General features: G+C 37.3%; 1 long non-coding RNA gene across 1 annotated transcript; it reads right to left on the bottom strand.

The window, feature by feature from the left end:
- Window positions 1–8,236: 8,236 nt before the first annotated feature.
- Window positions 8,237–9,207, bottom strand: LOC113806900 (uncharacterized). Its single transcript, XR_003475837.2, has 3 exons — window positions 8,873–9,207; window positions 8,627–8,743; window positions 8,237–8,281 (listed from the first exon to the last, which is right to left on the bottom strand). It is a non-coding gene; the product is annotated as an uncharacterized lncRNA (long non-coding RNA).
- Between the last annotated feature and the right edge of the window lie 385 nt (window positions 9,208–9,592).

The following is a 9,592-nucleotide window of genomic DNA, read 5'->3' as shown; positions in this document are numbered from 1 at the left end:
CATTTAAGAGCGAAATTCTGGCCCGATTTTATTCCCTGATGATTGCGTTGCTCGAATTTGCATATGAGTTCAAAGTGAATTCTTGCCGCTGTGCTCACTGCCGCAAAAAAGGGCATCATGGATTCATTTCCTATGTTATGGATAATGGATTTGTGTTCCAACTGCTGTAGAATGTGTTATCTTTTCTAGTTCGTTTATTTGACTAGTGTTTGTTGTTTTGTTTTTTATTCCTCTTTCTCTTCCTCTTTCCTTAGTATGTTTTTTTTTCCTGCTTTTAGATATAGGTATAAATTCGTTTTATTTTGCCGTTACACATATAACGTAAAATCTAACAAGGGACTTTTTCGATCTGAACCATAATGTCTAAGATCACTAAGAGGAGCCAAAAAGTGATCGATTTCCAATAACTCTCCGCCTGAAAACTGCCAATAGAAAATACTACTAAAGGTTGTTCCGTCGCGCGTGTGTATTTTCGTGGGTATGTGTGCGTGTGTATGTGCGTGAGTATTTCCTCATACGAACATGCTATGTATGGATATGTGTCCGAGAGCTTATCTATTCACCTGTATGCGCACATTCCCTTTTCAAGTGAATCCTCCTCCTCTTCCCTCGGCGCACACACAATGAACGACGGCCTCTCATCCACTTCACTCGACGACCACATAAATCGAGGGAGAGACAACTGCCAGCGAAGGATTTATGTTGCAAGGGGATCCATAGGCCAACATCAGATCCGGCGGAGGCTTAAGCGGGTGATCAATCTTGCTTCTTCCGGATTCTGTTGTTGACAAACAGAGAAAGATTGTATTTTTAGGAAAGGAAAGAAGAGGGGAAGATGTAGGATAATAATTCATATTCGAAATACGAGTGAGAGAGAAAAGAAAGGAGAGAGAGAAAGAGTTGGGAGGAGGAGAAGAGGGAGAGAGAGTGAGAAAGAGAGAGAAAAGAAATATGCAGAGAGAGAATAGAAGGTAGAGAGATAAAGAGAGAGAGGGAGAGAGCGTGTGTGTGTGTGTGAGAGAGACAGAGAGAGAGAGAGAAAGAGGGGGAGGTAGAGAGAGATATAGAGAAAGAAATAAAGAGAGAGATAGAAATAGAGAAAGAGTTAATGAATTCCTTCCCGGAAAGACTTCAACCCAGATATTGGTTACACGTAACTGAATCGCGAGTGTAATAAAGAGAGACACCGAACGAATCTTTTCGAAACGAGACTAAAATGGGATCTTTGCAAAAGCCTGAGATCATTTGTGTCCCACTGGTTTTCGCTTTTTTTTTCCCTTATCTCGGCAATTTTCTCTCCACGTGGTCATTTTGATGACAAAAAATGGCCAGAAAGGTTCTGAAATCATTCATTTTCTTTCGTTTTATTTACAACCTTTTTCTTTCCTTTTCTTTGCGTTTTTTCTTGGGTCATAATTGTCGTGGGAATTTCGCCTCCTGTTGTAAATACGGGGGTTAATTTCTTCTAAATTCCCAGCGATATTCTGGAGGTCTTCCCTAAGGCCCTGACTTTATTTTTTTCTTTTTTCTTCTTGTCTGGAGAAGTCAGTCGGTATAATTGGTATTATCTCCCGGTTAACTCACTGGGAAAATTGCCGTGCGCGTTGTGTGTGTTTGTTTGTCTGTGTGTGTGTATATGTGTGTTTGTTTGTCAGTGTGTGTGTGTGTGTATATGTGTTGTTGTTTTTTTTGTCTCTGTACGTATGTGCGCTTGTGATTGTGTGTTTGTTTGGTAGTTCGAAAGCGTTTGTGTGTGTGTTTGTATGTGTGTGTGTGTGTGTGTGTGTGTATGTGCTGCCATTGAATTGAAAACTATGTAATGTTACGTTGCAAGAAATTTTGTGTAAGAAATCTCTACCTCAGGAATACCGCTAAATCACTTCACCTTTTAATTGAAAGAATCTTATGGCCTCTGTATCAGATTAAACGTAGCTGTGATTTCTGAAAAAAAGAAGAAAAAAAAAGAGATGTAAAATTTCATGAAACGGTAAAAGCAACGAAAAGCTTTTGCGCTCATTTTGAAAGAGAGAAAAAAAACTTTTTAACTTCTCATCCTTTCAGTAATTAACTTTTTTGACGAATATCTTTTCAGTTCTCTTCGTTTTCCTTTTTTGAGCTTGTATTACTAACGATCGATTTAAAAGTCGCAAAAGTAAAAATCTATTACGCAGGTATCCTCTTTTTAAAAATAAGCAATTATATGCTTTTTATGGTCTCTTCTCACAGAAAAGAGTGGCGTTTTATTCTAAACTAAAACGTAACCTTTAATCTTGAATATATATATCTTTTTTTCATTCTTAATTTTAGCAATTCTTCATTTAAGTCATCTTCAACAACTTTCTGGCCAAAGGTAAGTATCGCAAATTGCTAAACGCAAACGCAAATTCTCCGTACAGCCTTCCTGTTCCTTTTTGCAGGCTATTCTTAACGCTCAACGAGGGTGTTCAGGAGCTCAGGGAGGAGAGGAAAGAGGTTTACGGCGCTCGTTTTTCAAGGAATATTTTTGCCGAACATTGCATGCGACCGGGAAGGCAGCGCAGGACCCGGAAGTGCACGCTCATGAACGGAGAGAAAAGGATTAAAGTGGTGATGCCTAGCGCTCGCGCCCATGCATTCGCATACACATATAAACCCATACACACAAAAAATATATATGTATACATACATATATACAACATATACATATACACTTTTATATATATATATATATATATATATATATATATATATATATATATATATATATATATATATATATCTGTATTGTGTGTGTGTGTACGTACATATATGTATACTTAAATATATATATATATATATATATATATATATATATATATATATATATATATATATATATATATATATTTATATATATATATGTATATATATATATATATAAATATATATATACATAAATGTGTGCGTGTGTGTGTGTCTACACACACACACACACATACACACACACACACACACACACACAAACACACACACACACACACACACACACATACACACACACATACACACACACATACACACACACACACACACACACACACACACACACACACATACACACACACACATGTATATATACATATGTACATACACCCACACGTACACACACACACACACATATATATATATATATATATATATATATATATATATATATATATATATATATATATATATATATCAACAGATTTCTGTTGAGATCGACATTGGAGAGTCCAAGGGATCTCTACACATAGTTAGGTCGTTTCAATTGTTTTACATTAAAAGGGTTTGGGGGAAGTCAAGGAAATGAACACGGTCTGCCATCCTGGCTCGCCCTCAGACGGGTCCCGAGTTTAAAGACCTTGTTTGTACTCTGAAGTGAAACTTGATTGATAAATAAACGTATGTAAATGTTGGTACCGTAGGAATTAGCGCCATGTGACGGAGGCTATCATTATCATTTTTCTTTTTTAACATAATCATTATCAATTCCATTATTATATTTTATTATTATTGTTATCATCATAATTATTTTTATCATTGTTATCATTATTATCATTGTTAATATATATGTATATGTATATATGCATATGTATATCATCATTATCATCATCACTATCATTATTATTATTATTATCATAATACCAGTGATAACAACAACAGCAATGACAATACTGCAAATTATTGCAACTTAACATTGCAGTAATTCAGCTGCGAAGCCTGGTGACGTCATGATGATTCGAAGATGATGGTGACAATGATTACGGGGATGATGATGATGTTGGTAATGATAATGATGATGCTGATTGTGATGGACGTTTGGTGTCAGCGTTATCCTGGATTTTTGTTTTAGCATTTTCATCATTCTCATTTATACGTGGTGCATAATACAGACAATGATACTGATATGATGATGACCATATTGTTATTATCATTATCGCTGTCAGTAGTTTTAGCATCGTTATCAGTATCATTATCATCATCATTATCATTAACATAATTACTATACTGCTATTACCTTTATTGGTGTGATGGTAAGAATTGTCATCTTTACCATCATTACTTTTGTTACTATGATCAGCTTTGTAGTTATCAGTATTATCAATATTATCATTATTATCATTGTCATCGTCCCGTTTATTACTGTTGTTGATGCCATTATCATTATCATCATATCATTATCATTATTCTCATCTTCATTGTTATCCTTATTTTTGTTGTTGTTATATTTATTAGTGTAGTTATTGTTATTACGATGATAATAACAGTAATAATGCTGGAAATATTGTTACCTGGAAAAGAGCAATCGGAGCACAACAAATCTAGATTCTACATACACGTTTTTCTAATACAAAGATCACCCCCTTTTCGCGTGATCTTCCCAAGTTTTGTCATTATCAGTATCATTATTATTATCATTATCATCATCATCATCCTTTTTATTACTGTTGTTGATGTCATTATCATTATCATCATATCATTATCATCATTAGCATCTTTATTGCTATCCTTATTTTTGTGGTTATTTTTCTTAGTGTTGCTATAAGTAAATATTAATAACTAGAAAAAAGCAGTCAGGAGCACAAGAAATCTAGATTCTAAATACGCGCTTTTCTAATCCCAAAATCCCCCAGCTTTCGCGCGATCTCCCCAAGCAGCGAAGGCGCGGGGAAGCTGCGACGGAAACTCTCACCGGGCCGTCGTCCTCTCGCCCCAAGGCCTCCGCCCGTCGCCAGGCCTCTTCGGGAGGTCCGTCCTCTTGCCGAGAAGCCATCGAATGAGCGAAGAAAATCAAAGGGTTAATTATCAGCGTTGAAGGAGTATTTCATTTTCTTCAGTTTCGGTAGCGGTGGTATATGGTATAAACGTTATTAACATTCGTGATTATTATAATTTTGAAATGGTGATACTGAAATTACAGATGCTAATGACGATATTAAAGACCAAAATGATAAGTATATGAAATAATTGCAATTTTAATTTCACTGATAATTATGAATAATCCAAATCGTGTGAATGTTTTGATTTTTGGATAACGAAGATGAAAAGATATGTAAATGCATAAGTACGTTGCACAGTTGTTGAATATTAATTTGAATGCATGAACGGTTCTCGGCAAAATTGTAGAGAGAAGAAATGACCAGAATTCATGCATAAACTGTTTAAAAGATGACTACAACAATGAGGAAAAATAGGTGTGTGTGTTTTTATTTCAATTCTGTCGAGGTTTGAGCGCCGTGCGAGGCAACCCAGGCAATAGACTCGCCCCAAACGTTCTGAACGGCCGCTAAACTAGTAATGGTGATGGCAGTTTGGATTCCCAGATTGTTTACTATCTCTCTTTACACATTTACCATCACCATATTTATACTTACCACCACAACCATCTTTACCCCAATCCAGCACCACACCACAACCCCACACCCATTTCCTCCACAACTACCAGAACAAATGACCTGTTTATAACCCTCCGCGGCGACCGTTCCCTCCCCGCTCTCCCTTTGTCTTTTTCCCTCATCGCGGCGCAAACACGTCCCGCCCGAGCGCTGTGTTCCCTCGCTCGCATAATGCAGCGGGATGGACGGGCCGCGTGGGAATCCGGATGGCGATTGAGTCTGGCTGGATGCTGCGGGAGTGACGGATGGTGTCTCTGAGGGACGGGCTGAAGGGAGGCAGGTGGCGAGGATGGGGAAGGAGAGGGAGTGTCGGGGAGAGGACGGAAAAGAGAGAGAGAGAGAGAGAGAGAGAGAGAGAGAGAGAGAGCGAGAGAGAGAGAGAGAGAGAGAGAGAGAGAGAGAGAGAGAGAGAGAGAGAGAGAGAGAGAGAGAGAGGGGGAGGGAGAGGGAGGGAGGGAGAGGGAGAGGGAGAGGGAGAGGGAGAGGGAGAGGGAGAGGGAGAGGGAGGGAGGGAGGGAGGGAGAGAGAGAGAAAGGGAGAGAGAGAGAGAGAGAGAGAGAGAGAGAGAGAGAGAGAGAGAGAGAGAGAGAGAGAGAGAAGGGGGGAGGGAGAGGGAGAGAGAGAGAAGGGGGGAGGGAGAGGGAGAGAGAGAGAAGGGGGGAGGGAGAGGGAGAGAGAGAGAAGGGGGGAGGGAGAGGGAGAGAGAGAGAAGGGGGGAGGGAGAGGGAGAGAGAGAGAAGGGGGGAGGGAGAGGGAGAGAGAGAGAAGGAGGGAGGAAGAGGGAGAGAGAGAGAGGGGGGAACCCTCGCACTCGGTGCGAAGACATTCGTGTCCAAATTGACCGAAAATGCGTTTAAATATTTTTTTTAGATTAAACTTCCATCAATGGTATAAGCATCGATATGTTTGTCTTATTGCACTACTATCCACTATAAATTTCTTAAATAACAAGCAACTCAAATTGCCTAATTCCAACTTGGGTCAATGGTGCTTGGATGACCTTACTCCGCCGTCAATCAGTAAAGTTTCCCCAGACACTTCGACCTTGACCCTCCTCCTGAGACCTGATTCAGCTCCTTTTCGTTCTCTCTCTCTAACGCTTTATAATCTTGGCAAATTTCTCTCCAGGTGTCCATTTCGGGCGACCTTTCGTTTGAAGATGAACTCGTGGAGAGTTCGAGACGTAACGTTGTATCTTCATTTCTTATTGCTACTGCTTATCCCTCTCAAAGTTGTGTACGTTACTATATTTGTGGCCGTGTTCATATATATACATGCATATCATATATATAATAGATATTAACATAAATAAATAAATATATATATACATATCTATCTATCCATCTATCTATATCTGAGAGATACATATTTTTATATATAAAATATGTATGTATATATATGCAGTACATATATATCATATATATGTGTATATATATGCATACATATATATACACAAATATGTATGTTTGTATATATATATATATATATGTATATATATATATATATATATATATATATATATATATATATATGTGTGTGTGTGTGTGTGTGTGTGTGTGTGTGTGTATGTGTGTGTGTGTATGTGTGTTCATGCACACACACACACACACACATACAGACAGACAGATAGACTGGCAGAGACAGAGAGAGAAGTGAAGGGGAGGAGAGAAAGTAGGAGAGAGTACATCAGACCCGACCGAGTCTGACGCAACACGAACAGCCAAATTAAAGTGGCAAGGTAAGGGGACTAAATGCAATAAACCTTTAGCTGGAAGTCAATTACTCAGGTATTTGGCGGAGGGACAGCTGATCAAAGGGATTTTAACTTCGATAGAGTCTTTGAGTCTCATTTTGGAGAAACTACTTGACTGGAAATACAATGACGTATCTTCACGTCATTGAAGAAAGGAATTTTATCCCTTAAAACATTCATTATGAGGTTTACATAACCACAGAACAGAAGATACTTAAGTGGCATAGTTGATGAAAACGCTCCCTCGTTAATGCTTCAAAAGTCATACGTCATGCTGCACCTTGTAAAGAGGAAGAGAATCAGAACAGCTTTACAGTGCGTCGATGTTACTTGATACTGAGAGGGGAAGAGAGAAGAAAAAATGAAAAGTAAAATAGAGAAACGGAGGAGGAAGCATAGTGGAGATGGAGAAAGACTGAGAAGATATAAGAGATGATTAAATATAAAATGGAACAGAATGAATTAATGATAGCGAGACAGACGAACAACTTAAGAAAGAAAAAAAGGAAAGGTGTAGCAAATACACTGTAAAAACATCCATTTTCCATCAGACATTCAGCAAATTTGCCGTCCAGATAAGGTGGCGATTTCGTTGCGGCCGATACATACATACACACACACACACACACACACACACACACACACACACACACACACACATATATATATATATATATATATATATATATATATATATATATATATATATTTATTTATTTATTTATTTATTTATTTATGTGTGTATATATATATGTATATATAATATATATATATATAATATATATATAATATATATATCATATTATATATATATATACATATTATACATACATATTATATATATATACATATTATACATACATATCATATATATATATACATATTATACATACATATTATATATATGTATATATATATAATATATATAAATAATATATATATAATATATATATACAATATATATATATATATCATATATATATATTGTAGCCCACAGTATCTCCAACTACAAATACGTCACACTGTAGGGCCACCAGTGCAACGTGTCAGCATCACCTGCATCAATAAGGGCATCAAGAATAATCTCTTGGATTCTTGCACACGGTTTAATCCTTTCCTGGAGACATTCGAGCTGCAAACAAATAAAACATTGGTAACCACGTACTGAAATAGAGGTCATTGAACAAAGTACCACAATTATTTAAGTCTGGGCTTTCTTGCTACATGAATTAAAGATGTGTAACGCTTTACTTTTCTTATTTCAAAAGACTGGAAGCCTATTAACATAAATATATGAAATAAACTCGGAACTATCTGTAGATATACAGCCCGACTCAATGAACATTCATTACACACACAAAAAAAAGGAATCTATTAGTCTAAACTTGCATATCTACCGTATATATAAATGAATGTATAAGCACTTAAAAATGACAGACAAGTAGCAAATTCATCACATAAACATAAAAATATTTACATCGTATCCCAAAGCAGGTAGCACTGACGCTTCACATCACCACCTCATCACCACAGGCACGTCACGTCACGACAGGTACACCATCTCATGACAGGTAGCCAGCCTGCACCCTTGCATCTATGAGACAATTTCACTTATATGAAACATCATATCAGGTATTAGTACTTGACACATATAGGATCTACTTGGAAATAATAGAACATCACTATTCATATAAAGAAAATACAGTATACAATTAATACCAACCAATGCGAAGACCATGTGATGGTAGAAATCACTCTGCAAGGTGACAAGCCCAACTCCAGTGCTCTTTCCCAGACTACACTGAAGTCTTTGGGGTTATCACTATGACTCCAACAGTTTTTTTCACACTTTAACTGCCAGCTCTTCCCAGAAATACTGGCGTTAATAAGAATGTCACTGCACAAATGCAATTTCTATGAGCGTGTCCGTCAACAAAAAACCCTCCTCCAAGTGGTAATGGCGCCTAACACAGGCTTTCGCAGCCAATCATAATGCAGAGTACACGTGGACCAATCAGAACAAAGCGCTGCTCGTGCGTGAGCCAATCAACTTCAAGGATGGAAAACACTTGTGCAAATGAGCTATTATCAAGAATTAGTCAATGCATGTTTAAATTTCATTCTTATTGTCAATGTATATCTTCATATCAGTGATTGTCTCAGACTCAACCTTCCGGTATAACTATACTCTTTCATTAATTATAGATGCTGCAAGGGGCGGGGCTACTTGTTGCTAAGGTAAATTTGGCGGGAAAACGCGGCAACGTCTAGACCATATCACATATTTCAATTTCATTCACTGGATAAACAGGACATCCGACTCATAATGACAATTATCCATTCATTCAGTTGTACATCAGCCTATATGCACGTATGCTTCACATAACATAGTCCACATACAAATATATTTCAAATCAAAAATGCCAGCAGCAAAAAATGAAAT

The sequence above is a fragment of the Penaeus vannamei genome, chromosome 3, assembly GCF_042767895.1.
Source record: "Penaeus vannamei isolate JL-2024 chromosome 3, ASM4276789v1, whole genome shotgun sequence".
Classification (NCBI taxonomy): Eukaryota; Metazoa; Arthropoda; class Malacostraca; order Decapoda; family Penaeidae; genus Penaeus; species Penaeus vannamei.
Note: the sequence above shows the minus strand (reverse complement) of the source record. Positions and strands in the feature narration are given on the sequence as shown.